General features: G+C 42.7%; 1 long non-coding RNA gene across 1 annotated transcript; it reads right to left on the reverse strand.

Moving 5' to 3' along the window:
• Window positions 1-427: 427 nt before the first annotated feature.
• On the reverse strand, window positions 428-5157 carry LOC133252584 (uncharacterized). Its single transcript, XR_009737986.1, has 4 exons — window positions 4869-5157; window positions 4493-4676; window positions 4086-4218; window positions 428-1693 (listed from the first exon to the last, which is right to left on the reverse strand). It is a non-coding gene; the product is annotated as an uncharacterized LOC133252584 (long non-coding RNA).
• Between the last annotated feature and the right edge of the window lie 10494 nt (window positions 5158-15651).

The raw sequence follows: 15651 nt of genomic DNA on the forward strand, positions 1-15651 counted from the left end.
TGGAATGCCTTTCCAATTGTTAGTGTCTTTGTTAATTTCTTTTATTAATGTCTTATAGTTTACAGTATACAAGTCTTTCATTTCCTTGGTTAAATGTATTTATTGTTCCTTTTCACCAACTAAATTTGGGGGTGTTTTCCCAATAGATTTTCCTGGGTGAAAACCATTTATAAAAATTCCAGAATATTACCTTATCCTTATCATTTATTAATCAATCAGAACATATACAATCTTTTTCTTTTCACACTTTTAAAATTTGGTTTAGAAAGTAGGGTCAGTAGTCTCATATTAGGCATATTGATTTTATTTTGTTTGAAATTTGCATTTAGCTTCCTATTGACTCATGTCTCCGACTCCTAATTGTACTGAAAAGTCAAGAAATGTGTTTTCTGAGTTTGGATTTATGATGCCGTTTTACATCCTGATGGTCCTTATGGTTGAAGAAAAGGGGCTTGCTACTTCTATTATCTACGCATGGAGATGGAAGAGCTGAGAAATTTGACCCTTTTGCTGAAGTAGAATGGGAGGAGGTCTTTGAAAGTCTCAGATTCACACTCTTTTGAGGCAACTTGGTAGTTTGGTTGGTAGATGTTTGAAACATATGCTCTTGTGAGGGACTTGGAGGAGACAAGAAGATGAGACGTGTCGTTTGGGTGGAAGGGTGAAGAGAAGTACCAAAATCGGCAACAGCCATTTAAAAATTTTTATTTTGAGTATAACTGCTTTACAATTTTGTGTTGGTTCCTTCTGTACAACAGTGTGAATCAACAGTAAGTATACATATATACCCTCCCTCTTGAGTCTCTCTCCCCTATCCCCTACCCTACCCCTCTTGGATTGACTCCTCTACTGAACTGGAACACATCAAGGTTTTCTTCTCTACAACTTACTAAATGACAGAATCCAAAAGAATGCCTTTAATTATAGTCTTAAAATCTTGGCCATGTGTCAGATGAGCATTGATTTTCTACCACCATTAGGTCAAAAACTATATCCCTTAGTGACAGATGATGTGTGTAATATTTATTACAAAACTGGATATTCCCAGGGATCCCAACTGAGACAGAGCCTTATCATTCAGTATTTCCCCAGTAGTGTTGAGTGGGGATTCTTTAACACTTGAGGCCTCTGAGAGCTGAGAAATGTTTATCCCACCACTTCCAGACTATGAAAATCCCCTGCTCTCGAGTGGTATGTAGGGTAAGGGAAAGACCACGACCATGAGGTGCTGAATATTGGGTTCTCTTTTTAAAGCCTTAATATTGAGAAACTTATGGTTCCTGAAAGCTAGGGGAAAAAACCTGAAATAGTTTGAGAAGCATTGCTCTAGAATTATCTGGGGGAAAGCTAGTTTTGGTTTAGTTGGTTGATTTAAATTAAATCTGTTGTTGTTGTTCAGTCCCTATGTTGTGTCCGACTCTTTGCAGTGCCATGGACTGCAGCACACCTGGCTGTCCTGTCCTTCACCATATCCGGGAGCTTGCTCAAACTCATGTCCACTCAATCGGTGATGCCATCCAAGGATCTCATCCTCTCCCACCCCTCAATCTTTCCTCCTGCACTCAATCTTTCCTAGCATGAGGGTCTTTTCCAGAGTCAGCTGTTCGCATCAGGTAGCCAAGGTATTGGAGCTTCAGTTTCAGCATCAGTCCTTCCAATGAATATTCAGGGTTGATATCCTTTAGTATCAAATCTATTAGAGACCATAAATTGTAATGAAAATGAACTCTTAGACAATGGAATTTTAAGTCATATAAATATGAGATCCAAATTTTAATTATTGAGTTCAGAATACATAAAAGTCACTTTGTAAAATGGCCATGACATTTCCAAACCCTTTCTACTCTCAATTTCTGTACTTACCCCCAGTGAACCTGGGATAGAAAGCTTGCAGATGGACATTAGTCTATGGACTCCCACTTTGAGTAGCACCAGACTAGAGAGTACTGAGAATAAAAAATTTCACCGATGCTTTGGACCCCGTTTGAGACCGTTTCAGAACACACAACAACATGTGCATACTTAGAGCTCATGTACATGAATATATCGTCAAAAAGACACCTTGTTGGAAAGTAGTCTATCATGAAGGACACAAAAACTACTTCAAGATTTCAGTCAATTCAAAGATCCATAAGTAATCCATTGATGGAGGCAAATTGTTGAAGACCCATCATCACTTTTTCAGTGTGAAAATTCCTGTTTCAGGAGCTGTGAGGACAGTCTGTAGGGCAGGAGAACTTACTGAGGGGAAAAAAATGTAACTTTTGGGTCTGGGATGAAGGCAGAGAATAGGTTTGCAAATAACAAGGGGCAGGAGGTGGTGCTAGTGGTAAAAAATCCGGTCGCCAGTGCAGGAGATATAAGAGACACAGGTTCGATCCCTGGGTTGGGAAGATCCCCTGGAGAAGGATATATAGTAACCCACTTGAGTATTCTTGCCTGGAGAATACCCATGGGCAGAGGAGCCTGACAGGCTACAGCCCATGGGGTCATAATGAGTCAGACATGACTGAAGTGACTTAGCACACAGTGGCAAGAAGACCTTGATGATGCGGTCTGACAAACACGGTGGATGAGTCACTTCAGGAACCTCGAGTAACAAAGCCTATTTTCCTAGAGGAGAGGCAGCTCAGACTGGACAGAACTATGGTGTGTATCAGGTCACTTTGAGACAGAAAATTACTATTTGGTTTGATCGAGTGGCAGACCAAACTTCCTGGATGAGTTCAAAGGCCCTCTGACAGGCAAAAGAGGGCAGAGAGTAGGTGTTCTCTACTTTTTAAGAAACAAAAGGTGGAACCAGAAAAGCATTAAATTCTACTTTCAAGCAGGTGGCACAGTGGTAAAGAATCTGCCCTGACAATGCAGGGGACACAGGAGATGTGGGTTTGATTCCTGGGTCGGGAAGATTCCCTGGAGGAGGAAATGGCAACCCACTCCAGCATTCTTGGCTGGAAAAGTCCATGGACCAAGAAAACTTGTGGGCAGCCTATCATCCGTGGGGTTGAAAAGAATCTGATAAGACTAAGCACTCTCTAGAGAGTTCAACCATAGACGAGAACCACTGTCTGAGGCACACAATGTCCAAAGATGAACAGATTTAGTGTTCTTCCTAAATAGTGGCTATCATTTTAGTAGCTTTACAGTCTTCTGCTAACTTGGTGATCAAAAAGAACTTCATCTTCATTTTCCCGGTGTCATTGACTACACATTTCTCTTCCTATGCTTGTCCCAAACCTTGGCAACACTTCCGGGGGACATTCCACATGTGGTTTACATTTTACTGTCCAACTTGTTTATAAATAAACCTGGCTACAGGACAGCAGTGATTAAAGACCAACCGACACCTGACCTCAGGGAGGAGGCCAGTCTACTTAGAGGCAGCTGAGCTTTCGTGCAGACTTCTCATCCTAATTGTGCTATGTCAGTGCCATGAGGAAGGAAGTTGGAGCTTTAGTCATCAAACCTGTTTAAGTGAAAGTGATTTTGAGTTTGTTGCTTCCTATGATTAGAGAAGTTTATATTTAATTTCCACAGTATTTTTTAATAGCAACCTTATGCTAATTCAACATATGCTTACCGGATAGATAATTGTCTCCAAGAATATCAATGCATATGGAATTTTTCATATAATTAATGCTTTAAACTAGGCATCAGCCTCAATTATCTAACCATTTCTGGTCCAAGATCAGATTTTAGGCATCATGCCTCTTTTCATTTCCACTTCTTTGTCATCTTGAAGGTGGAAAGACACTTAGAGTTCATCTACCCCATTCCATTCTCTTCACAGATGAGGGAACTGAGGCCCATGGGGGATCAAATGAGTTACTAAAGGTCTTACAACAGCTTATGGAGAGAGTCTGGGTTCTATTCCCCGTTTGTTATCCCATGTTCTTTTGGACATTACCTCCTGGTTTTTACAGAAATCAGAGTTTGTAAAAGAAACTCTGAATATAATTGCTGTGGACATATGGTCTTGAATTTATGTTACAAGATGCTAATCGTTGCCTGCCTGCTTGCTCATAGCCTTGCTAAATGAAATCACCCACCCCAAACCCTGCTGTCTTAGCAGCCAGATTTTGTACCTGTGACTCCTCTAACCCTGTTAATGCTCATCAGTCTGGGGACGACCATCCTGCCCGACAGAGTTCATCCATCGCAGGGGCTAGAGGTGAGGCAGGATGATCAGAGGGACATTCTCTCTTCAGGGCGATGAACCTGGGGAAGAGAGAAAGATTACCTTTTGGAAATGGGATCATGAATTTGAAGTCAGAATAAGTTGAAAGAGCACAACTGCAGCAAACAAAAACCATATGCAATTCAGAGTCAAGAGAGAGCAGGAACCCAAAGCAAGCAGAAGAGCCAGCAAGTAAAGAAAGGAGAAAACAGAGCCAACAGACAGAGCTGCACACAAATTCTGCAACGTGGACTACTGTAATGACAGTAACAGCTACCACCAGCACCATTCTGGGCACTGTGCTTAACATCTCACCTCCATGACCTCGCGTTAACCATCACAGCAACTCAGGAGGTGCATATTAGTGTTATCTCTATTTGCAGACATATACACTGGGGCACAGAGAGGTTAATGAACTTGCTGAGGGTCATGCCGTTCACTTCTCTGCTGTAGTACCTGCCCGTCTGTTGTATTCCATGTGGTAATCCCTGATAGAGTCCTTTCCAAAAAAAGCAATTGAAAGCATACTTATTTAACCATGACAAAAAATTAGAATGCTTGGAAAATATTTGACTTCAAATATTCAACCTATGACGAAGACTCAACTCCAAAAAGCATAATTCATTATGTATTTCCAGTCCTAATAGTCTTCATCTGTCAGTCTTTTACAGGCTAGAGTTGGAAACCTTACCAGGCAGAACCAAGGTGGGCAACCAGTAACACAGATGGGGGAGGCCTTCCTGAGGACTGTGGGCTGTAAATCAGGTTCTTTTACTCTCATACCTAAAGGGGAATAAAAAACAGGTATAAAAAGAGGAGGGGAAGTGGAAACAGAGTTAAACAAAGAGCCCACATACGCAGCTTCTAACAAATTAGCCTTAGGCACCTACTGAGTGATTTAGGAGCAGAAGTGTTAAACAAAGAAACCAGTGAAATGCACAAGAATGTCAGATGAAACTTGGAATTGAGGAGTCATTGTAGAGTGTGACCTTGGGCAAAGGTAACCTCACTGACTCAGTTCCTAAAGCATATCAGTGAGAAGCTGGGAACCTTAAGAGGCCCCCAACCAAAGTGGTGGTCCTGAGGAAACAGCCCTCTCAAGAGTTTTGAAATACAGCAAACTGGAAGGGCTACAGAATTTAAATACCTGGGATTTGGGCAGTTAGTCAAGGTCAGAAGTAAAGAGAATAACATCAATAAATGAATATCTATCAATCACTAATCATGTTCACTGAACTTTTCTCATTCTGAGTATTAGAATATAATTTGAGCTTTTTATCAGTCAATCAATCTATTGATCAATAAACTGGTAAAAACATAAGCCCCAACCTGATCCCACCAAATCCACACTTCCTGGAGAGCCCTGGAAACCTTTCCATCCACAAGTGCCTGGGGGATTCTGGTCATCAGAGAAGTCTGTGGAGCACCACACCAGTGATGACTGTCCTGTGTCATCTTCATGCTGATGCTTTCAGGCTGACAGTGTGCTGCTCTATCTCTTTGCCAGATGAGGAGACTGAGCCCTAGAAATCCGCTGAAGCTATGCAGTTGGAAGGCGACAGAGTCCAGATGACTCAAGAGGCCCTCATTTTAACTGAAACCTTGTACCCTTTGGCTGAGAGTGTGTGATTGGTCAAAACCGTGTGTGTGCCCACTGGGTAGGAAGGCTTAAGGTGGGCCCTCTAATAGGAGGGCTAGGAGTCAACCCACTGCTAAAGGAGCTGAATTCAGTGAATTCAGCTGAACAAGGAGCTGCCAAATTCAATTTGCCCCTCTATTTCCCAGTGTTTGCATACCTGCCAACTTAGAAAAAAACTGGACTCACAAAATAGTCTGGAATGGAAAAGAGACTGCCAAGGAAAGTAGACACAGGCCAGTGGGGATTCAACCTAGAATGAGCAGAACAAGAAGTGGAGATTGTCGTGTGTGTTTTCCTGTGTGAAACTAAGATCGGACAACTTAGTGCTTCATGGCGCACGTCCATCCTTCTGCGTTCGGGTGGGATGTGATCAGAGTTATGGAGAGAGAGGAGGAAGGGCATGGGACAGAGATTGAGAGGAGAGAAGCTACCAGTATCCCTGGAGTTATTATTGTTCCATTGGTAGCTCCTCCTTCACTTCTATCTTCAGAGAGTTTGAGGCTAAACTTGGTAACTCCTCACACTTATTATAGGAGCTCCTCCCTGCCTATTTCATCATGGTGATTAGCAATAACATTCTTAAAATGAAAAAGGACCTGTGATTTCTTTGGGAAGACAATGAAGGAGGAGGATTTGGTTCTATATCTTTCCAGCTGTGAGGTCTGGGGCAATTGACATGTTAGAGTCATCATTCTCTGGTTTGTGAGTGAGATCATATCTACCTCTTGAAGTTGTCTTGAAATTTAATGAAATATATATGTAAAAACCTAACATGTGCAATTTTGTCATGAATGTCAGCTCCTTCCTCATTTATACCCTATCTTCACCCTGACTTCTGTCCAGTCCTTGCCAGCATATTACTCAACTGGATTATGTCTCAAGTTCCAAATCCTTCCTGAGAGAAGCAGAGGTAAAGGAGCAAAGTGAGAGGCCCTATGGGCAGTGGCTCACACACTCAGAAACATACAACAAATTTAAAGTTCTCCGAACCAAATGGGAAACCCCTCTACTTCACCAGGGTCCCAGTCAGCAAAGAACCTCCGTTCACAGATCAGTATGTATTTCTTGTGTCTAAATTATGCTAGATGTTGGAAATGTTCACTGCCCCTGAATGCCTTAGACCATATCTTCTCATTTTCTTACTGGAAAAGATGTTTATTTTAATTAGCTTTTTCTTCTCTCCCATAAGGAGGTCAAATATAAGAATTTTATCTGCACTGTTTTCTTTTTTTTTTGCTCAGATGCTCAGTCGTGTTCAACTCTGCAACCCCATGGATTATAGCCCACCAGGCTCCTCTGTCCATGGGATTCTCTTGGCAAGAATACTGGAGTGGGTTGCCATTCCCCCCCTCAAAGGGGTCTCCCTGTCTCAGGGATCGAACCCTCATCTCTTATGTCTCCTGCATTGGCAGGTGGATTCTTAACCACTAGTGCCACCTGGGAAGCCCTGCATTGGTTACCTTTTGCTGTAAGTTTAACAAGTCCTTCTTGAAATTGAAAGCTCCTTATTCATTCACTTACAGTCTTGCTAAATACTTGTTCTGCAACTAAGATCTGGTAACTTAGTGCTTCATAGCACACATCCATCCTCTCTTGGTCAGTATGAGTGCGTTGGCTAAGTTGGTTGGTTTTCTGCATTTGGCAATTGGTGTGTAAGTTGGTTTGTCCCTCTCTGAGATTAATTTCCATACAGAAGATCTGGGGAAACTATTGAATTCCTACTGCAAAGTTAACTAATTTTCCTTGGGCAAAGTGACATTTCCAGAGGATGACTGTCAGACTTGGCGTCCCACAGACCTGACTTGATTATCATTTCTACCATTTAATACCAACATTGTTATTTGATCTCACTAAGCTTCAGTTTCTTCATCTGTAAAATGAGAACAAGAATGCCTCCCATAAACATTTACTGTGAGGATTAAATCAAAGAGAAGTTACTTGGTATCCTGCAAGGGTTCCACAAACTCATATCTTTGGTTTTTTTTAACTGCTGTATCCCAAGAGACAAAAACAGTACCTGACCCATAGGAGGTGCCCAGTAGGTGTTTACTGAATGAATATTGAATCAGTGATACTCAGTGAATGAGTAAATATTATTGAATGAATAAGTAAGTATGAATGAATGAATATATGTTATACAAAGGAATGACTATTGGATAAATAAATAATAAATACCACATGAATAAACAGTTTACAAAATTCTATTGTGCCAGAAGACAGACAAGCACCTCCAGACACTCAGGAAGGGTTGTTAATGGCACCAGTGGCCACAGGTCCTTTGGAAGCCCTGAGGCCAGTTCCATCCTCTCCTGTTATTTCTCAGGCTGCTCTGTGCAGTGGTTTTCCCACTGAGTCACCCGCAAATATTAAAGGCCTCTTCATGCAGTGATGATGTGCTTGGATCCAAGTGTGAGACGGTGGCCTACTGTGCACAGGCTGTGTTGGAATGAAGACAGCTTGTCACCTTTTCTTCCATCGGGACAGCCCATGGTGTCCTTGCTGACCCAGGGCTGGGGTGACCTTGCCAAGTAATGTACTCTATTGAAATTATCAAGAAAGCAGACACTACTTCCCCCAACCTCTTGAACCATTAGTGAGGATGGGCTTTTGCTGTTTGCCTGCCTCTTCTGCCTGACACCCCAGGGTCCTGCAGCTCCTTCCTACACATCAGAACATCAAAGCTTTGGTTCCAGCTCCTGGGGTGGGGAGTCTATAACTCTGGAATTTAGCTTTCTGAGTTCACTAAAATTTGCTGAATTCCAGAGCCTTGGCTCCTTGAAAAAGCAAGGTAGGGTTCAGCTTCCCAATTTCTTTCACTAGGGCTGAAAGAAAGCAAAGCCATCCTTCCTTGGGTGTTTTCAAGATCTGGGGCAAATTATACTGTGTCTCCTGTCACCTCGGCCCCAGTGACCCTGCCATAAAGCACATATCTTTATGTGATTAAAATGAATATCAAATGCAGCCATGAAGGAGAATAAAGAGGGAGGGGACGTCTCAGAAGGGGCCATGGGTGCAAGCAGAGGAGGATGGGGGAGAAGAGAAAGCAAAGAAAGGAACCTCGCTGGCAGCCTGTGTCCACCCCTGAGGGGAAGAGGAGGGAAAGTTCTGAAACGGAGGGTCTCAGTGTCTCAGATTTTGTGTTTGGGCAGGAAGCCCCTGCGTCCATCACATTTTCCCCCTGGCCTTATGATCTCCACTGCAAATGGAGCAGGGAGTGTGACGGGGCCCAGAAAATGGTGCTGGATAGAGCGTGGGCCAGCCCCCCCATCTGCATGCTCCAGGGCAAGCGCCCACGATTCCTGTGTGTATTTTCCAGGCAGCCCAGCCCCTCCACATCCAACAGTCACTGGAAAATAAGAAAAGACATGTCCCCTGCCTTCATCTTGCCCACACGCTACCACTTGGCAGTCCTTCAGGATTTTATGACAAATAGTAATGAATAATTAACAAATCATTTGAGATGCTACCAAAGGCCTGAAGAGAATAGCAGCGCCTCAGCTCACACCACCCAGACAGGCCTTGACAGTGTTTCCTCTTCTAATAAAACTTGCCTGAAATACTGGGGCTCTGATAACAGCTCGAGGCCACCAGGGGACCACTCCTCCCCTGCCAGGCTCTGTTTCTCCCCAGGCTGCTGGCAGGAGAGCGAGACAAATAGAGCTGGTGTCTCGACTTTCTCCCGGTTCTGCAACACTTTTCCATCAGAGACCAAAGTCTGGAGGAGACCCATGAGCTCCATCAGAGAAGTGCTTAAACCGGGGGCAGTGGGACAGCTTCATATGCCCCCACCCTGGGAGACATTTGGCGCTGTCAGGAGATACTTGAGTGTCATGCCTGGGAGAGCGTTGCTGATGATGCTGGCATTTAGTGGGTAGAGGCCAGGGATGCTGCTGCTAAGCATCCACCAGAAAGCATCATCTCACCCAGAATGTACACCTGCAGTAGAGAAACAGAATTACGTGTCCCCCTCCCCCCATTGTGGTTCAGTGTGCCTGGTGCCTGGAGTGAGCCCAGGACGGGAGAAACTTGGGCTCCCTCGAGTGGTGACTTACACTATGACAGGCAGGGAGAAAGGCACAAAAGCAGCAGGGGGTTTGGATAGCAAGAGAGAGAGCGAGCGAGCGAGCGTGTGTGTGCATTTTAAACAAGTCATTTTATCCATTGCAAAATATGCTTTGCTTGATGGTGACAGCAATTTTCATGAATCATTAATGAGCCATTTTCTTCTCGCCATGTTGTTAATATCTACGCCGAGGCCTTTGAGTTGACAGCAGATTTCCTTGTGATTAGTCAGTGTTTATTTTTTTGAAATATGTTCTTCACATTTAGAGGAGCACTTGAGTGTGAATTCATGGGCTTTCTTCTTGTTTGTTTTCTTCCCTAAATGAAATCTCTAAGACTTTCCCTCCTGTTTCCTAGTCCTTCTTTTGGAAAAAGGATATTAGAAGCAGCAAGAATGGGCAGTTTGTGGATAATACTTCCACTTATAGTTTTGAAGGGGTGAGGGTAGAGGGTAGAAGGCAATGGAAGATTCCAGTTCTGACCACATGAACTCTAAGAAGCGCAAACCTTGCAGTCCTCTCCAGCGTAGCTGCAGTGAAGAGTTTGTAAAACATGTCTTATCTGTGATGGATTGGTTCCCCAGCCAAGTGATATTGTTTTTGTTTTTGCCTTTAGCTGCTCTTTTGTATTTAATATAATTGTCTATTGGATAGGGGGTGAAGAAAAGGGAACAAGCAATATTTTTGATGGATTATTGAACATCTCACTGACCTTTCTCGTTTATCTAGTAACCTGTCCTCAGGTCACTCTCATGCTCATAGTCACCATAATCATATTGGCTTGGCCAAAAGGTTCATTCAGGCTTATCATCTGTAAGATGATACAGAAAAACCCAAATGAACTTTTTGGCCAACCCAATATTTATTGAGTAAATCCCACACGGCAGGTACTATGTCACATTCATTAACTCATCCAATCCTCATAACAGTCATATGAGTTAATGTTACTGCCTCTTACAGATGAGGAACTGGGAACATAAGAAGATGCATAAATTCACAAGATCACTGAGCCAGATAGTAAGCGATCAGGACAAGAATCAAGGTGTGGCAGAGCCCAAAGCAAGCTATCACTCCTGTTGAAATGTTCAGGGCTCTGGTCAATCAGAATAGCTCTCGGAGCTGGCCCGCAGGGTCTCCGCCAAGCTCTCAACCCCTTGCATCCAGCCTCCCTGCGTGTGATCCTCTCTTCATAAGCCCTCTGTTTCTGAGATCATTTCCTGGCCGGGCCTTGGTTCTTTCTTAACTTCTGGTTGGCATGCTCCTTTTCCTCACCAGAAACGCCTTCCTTCTTCCTTCTAACATTTCAAATTTTGTTTTTGCTTCAAAGCCCAGTTCCCACTACCACCACCACCACGAAGACTTTCCTTATCTTTTCCATTTTGAGAATACACACTCTCTAGGTTTGGATGCAAGCCTGCCTGAATCTGAAATTCTGGCTCTGTCCACAGACTGCTTTGCCTTAGAGAGAAAAAATAACCTATCTCTGCCATTCACTAGTTGTACAATGCGAGTTCTTCTGTGCTTTCTTCCTTATCTGCAAAACAAACTGGGTAGACTAAATTAAAATACCCAATCCACTTCACAGGATTGTTGCAATACATAAATGAGATCATGCAAATGAAAACTCTTTGTAAGACTTTATTAGATTATCACCTATATGGTGTTGTTAGACTATCACCCTGATCTTTCTTTTTCCATTTTTATTACTTACATTTTATTTTCTCTCCCTAATCCCACCAATTTTGTTTGATTGTGTATGAAGTAGGTCATTAGTGACGAGCTGGAGAGAAAGTGGGTTGTTTTTTTCTTTCCTGTTTTCCAGGACTTTAGTTGCAGAAACGCAATATGTGATCGGCAGCATCAGATGTCACCATGGGTTGTATTTTTAGAAAAGAAGGGAATAAAACCAAATGACTTCAGTGATATAAACTATCAGAATGGCCCTGTAATCCCCCAAAATACACATCTTAGTAAAATGTGAGGAAAATCTGCTTAATTATGCCACTTACCACGGGAAACGGGTTTATAGATCTTCTTTTTTAACAGCATCACCATCCTGACTAGCTGAAGAGAGTGACTGTTTTTCTAGGGTATTTATTAAATGCAAAGGGGAATATTCCCATTGGGATTTTCCCTCGAATTGTATTGACTGATTCAGAAAGAGATAGGATCTTTACATATTGAATCTCTCTGTCTAAGAACATGGTTTAGCTCTCTATTCAAATCTTATTTTATATCCTTTGGTGCTTATGCCCATAAAGACTTCTATATATTCTGTTAGATTCATTCCTAGGTAGTTGCAATTTTTCGTGCTATGGCCATAAGTTGTATTTTATATAAGTTATGATCACAAGTTTCGCATCCTTGTGTTTTGTAAAAACTGCTCCACTGTCTGAACGTTAACTTTCTAATATTTGTCGCGCACATGCTCTCCACACTGGAACCACTGTGGTCAGCCTTGGCAACAAATGAACGCAGCGTGCTCTCTTGCCTTTGGGCAGCACTGCATGATTTTTAATGACTATAGCTCAATGAAAAATGAATACCGCAAACGGATGGGCTCTGACTCTGTGCTTAAAGCCCCAGAACTTTCTATCAGGATGCTGGCCCCACAGATCTGGTGGACAAGAAAGCCTCATTTTCGGGGAGAGAGAATTCTCCCAGATGAAAATCCTTTTGAAAAGTCTAAAAACCGAGGGAAAGGATCCAATAGGCCTACACTTTTCTTACTGATTCTGCACATTTTGATAGAATCCAGTTGTGTGCCACAGAGTATACTGGACTGGGATGTAGAAATCAGTGATGTGTTTTGTATATCAACCTGTAACACTGATTGCACATCGATATTTTTGAATAATGTAGTTTGCAAATAATTTAAAACCTATTTCTATTAAGATAATCAGATATCTTATGAACTAGAATGCAAAATTGCAGGTAGGTATTTTTTGAGGTACCAGGGCACCTCAGGTGGCTCAATGGTTAAGAATCCACCTGCCACACATGTACACCTGTGGCTGATTCATATCGATGTATGGCAAAAGCCACCACAATATTGTAAAGTAATTAGCCTCCAATTAAAATAAATTGATTAATTTTTTATAAAAAGAATCCTCCTGCCAATGCAGGAGACACAGGTTCAATCCCTGGGTCAAGAAGATCGCCTGAGGAAGGAAATGGCAACCCAATGCAGTATTCCTGCCTGGGAAATCCCAAGAACAGAGGATCCTGAGGGGCTACAGTCCATGGTGTTGCAAAAGAGTCGGACACAACTTAGTGACGAAACAATAACAAATGTTTCCAAGTACCTGGGCACACTGCCCAGGTTTCTCAGAAGTCCTCAGCCAGTCCCCTCTATTTTTGGTGCTCTGTGGGGCAAATGCCTGGATTTCTTGGGAGGAAGTGTCAGCAAGAATGTACATGCATGACATCCAAGCCCAGTACTCTCTCTGCTTTGCCGTCCCTTGGTCGTTTATTGGACTCTTCTGAAAGATCCTTTGATGCTTTCTGTACACCTTTGTACCATTTGGTGCCGGTGGCCTTAGAGCACCTGCTTAAAACCTGATAGAATGACTGCCACAGCCAAAGTTTCCACAGCTAACTGAGAACAAAGTACAGAGCTAGATCACAGGGCACGGCCTTCGGCATCTGTGTGTCGTGTCAGTACCTTAGATCGGGGTGAACTGACTGATAGCATGTGGCTGCTGCAGCTGCTGCTGCTAAGTTGCTTCAGTCGTGTCCAACTCTGTGCGACCCCATAGATGGCAGCCCACCAGGCTCCCCTGTCCCTGGGATTCTCAAGGCAAGAACACTGGAGTGGGTTGCCATTTCCTTCTCCAATGCATGAAAGTGAAAAGTGAAAGTGAAGTCACTCAGTCATGTCCGACTCTTCTCGACCCCCTGGACTGCAGCCCACCAGGCTCCTCTGTCCATGGGATTTTCCAGGCAAGGGTACTGGAGTGGGGTGCCATTGCCTTCTCCGGATAGCATGTGGAGGGGAGCACAAACATTATTGCCTGTTTTTTCTATGGAGAAAGAAAGACCATTGAATCAGAAGGACTCCTGCTTGCTACTGATCTGTAAGATTGGGCCTGGTAGAGAATATCCACTATGGTGGAATTTGACAAAGTCGATTCATTGACTCTGGCACATCTGTGGCCAAGTCCTTTCTACTTGCCTTTGGGTGATTTTTCCCCATCACCTGTGTTACTCCATCCCCGTTGCCACCTCATGGTTGGATTCCTTCAACAGACTGGTTTATCCATAGTCTTACTCAAGAAACATTTAGCACGAGTAAGCTCTGCTGATTTCTAGAGCAAGCATAGGGGTCCCTCAAAGCACTCACAATCTACTGAAGGAGACAAATGTATCAGCTACCAATATTAGTGATCTCCCTACCCTGACCTGCAATTTCAGTTACCCCTGGTCAATCTGCAGTTCAAAAATATGAAATGGAAAATTCTGAAAATAAACAATTCATGTTTTAAATTGCATACTTCTCTGAGTGATGAAATCTTGCATCCTCCTGCACTGTCTGCCCAGGTGGTGAATTATCCTTTCGTCCAGCTTATTCCTGCTGTATATCCCCCCCGACTCATCAGTATAGGAAAAAACAGTCTGTGTGGGTTTTGTACTAGACTCAGTTTCAGGCATCCACTAGGGTCTTGGAACAATACACCATGGGTAAAGGGGGACTCCTATAATGGGATGAAGACCAAGCATAGTGAACCATGTGGGGTGTTAAGAGACTGTTGAGAAGACTGGACTTAGCTAGTTTAGGGGGTCGGGGACACTTGACATTTAATTACTGAAAAACAAGGTATGGGGGAGAGTGAGGCCTTTCTCAGGCATGAACAAGGGAAAGTGGCAGAAGAGCACGTTAACAGCTGAGATATGTGCTGTGGTCTAGTGTGGAGTTTGGTTCCTAAAGACAAGAGCAAATTCAGAATAAAAGTAGAGAGGAGACTGAGAAATGCAGCTGGAGTAGTGAGAGCACAGTCCAGAACAACAGAGTTCCTGATTGTTGTACTGAGGAATTCGGATGTTATTATGCTCAGGTCAGTGGGACCCATGGGAGGACTTTTAAGCAAGGGAATGATATGATCAAATTTATGTTTTCGACAGTTCACTCTAACTACAATGTGGGAAATGAATTATCTACACACTCATTTACTTAAAATGTAATTATTATAATTGCATATTTGATCCACACATAGAATATTATGGTTATTTGTTATGTTGGGCTTGGGTTTTCTGATTGGTTTTGTTTTGCTTTTCACAAGTCAGATATTAATTCATCTACAGTAGAAACAGCTCTTTCATAAGAGGTTGGCATCAGTTTTAACTGATCAATCAATTTTCACTTAATTCTGTGAAAGATAATATGTGAAAATAGTTCAAAATTCAAAAAGTGCAGAAGACAGACAAGAAAAGTGTAACTTCCTCCTGTTCCTGGCTATCCGTTTCCCCTTCCCACAGTAAGAATGCTGTTAGTATCTTGTATAGTCTTATCTAGAAATTTTATATTTATGAAAACTATATGTGTTCAGGTGTTCTTTATAAGATATATGTGTTTATATATTGTTATATAACCTTTTCAAAATGAATGGTAGTGCTCAATGCTACCATTTGTAGCATTTGCTTTCCTTCATCATGTAACAGGCCTTGGATTTGATTTTAGGTCAGGATTTAGTTTTCTCATGGCTTGTTGTGACTGCATAGTGTTGGGTCATGAACCTGTGCAGTAACTTATTTAGCCGTCTTCCAGTAACGGGCAC

Source organism: Bos javanicus, chromosome 8, assembly GCF_032452875.1.
Source record: "Bos javanicus breed banteng chromosome 8, ARS-OSU_banteng_1.0, whole genome shotgun sequence".
NCBI lineage: Eukaryota > Metazoa > Chordata > Mammalia > Artiodactyla > Bovidae > Bos > Bos javanicus.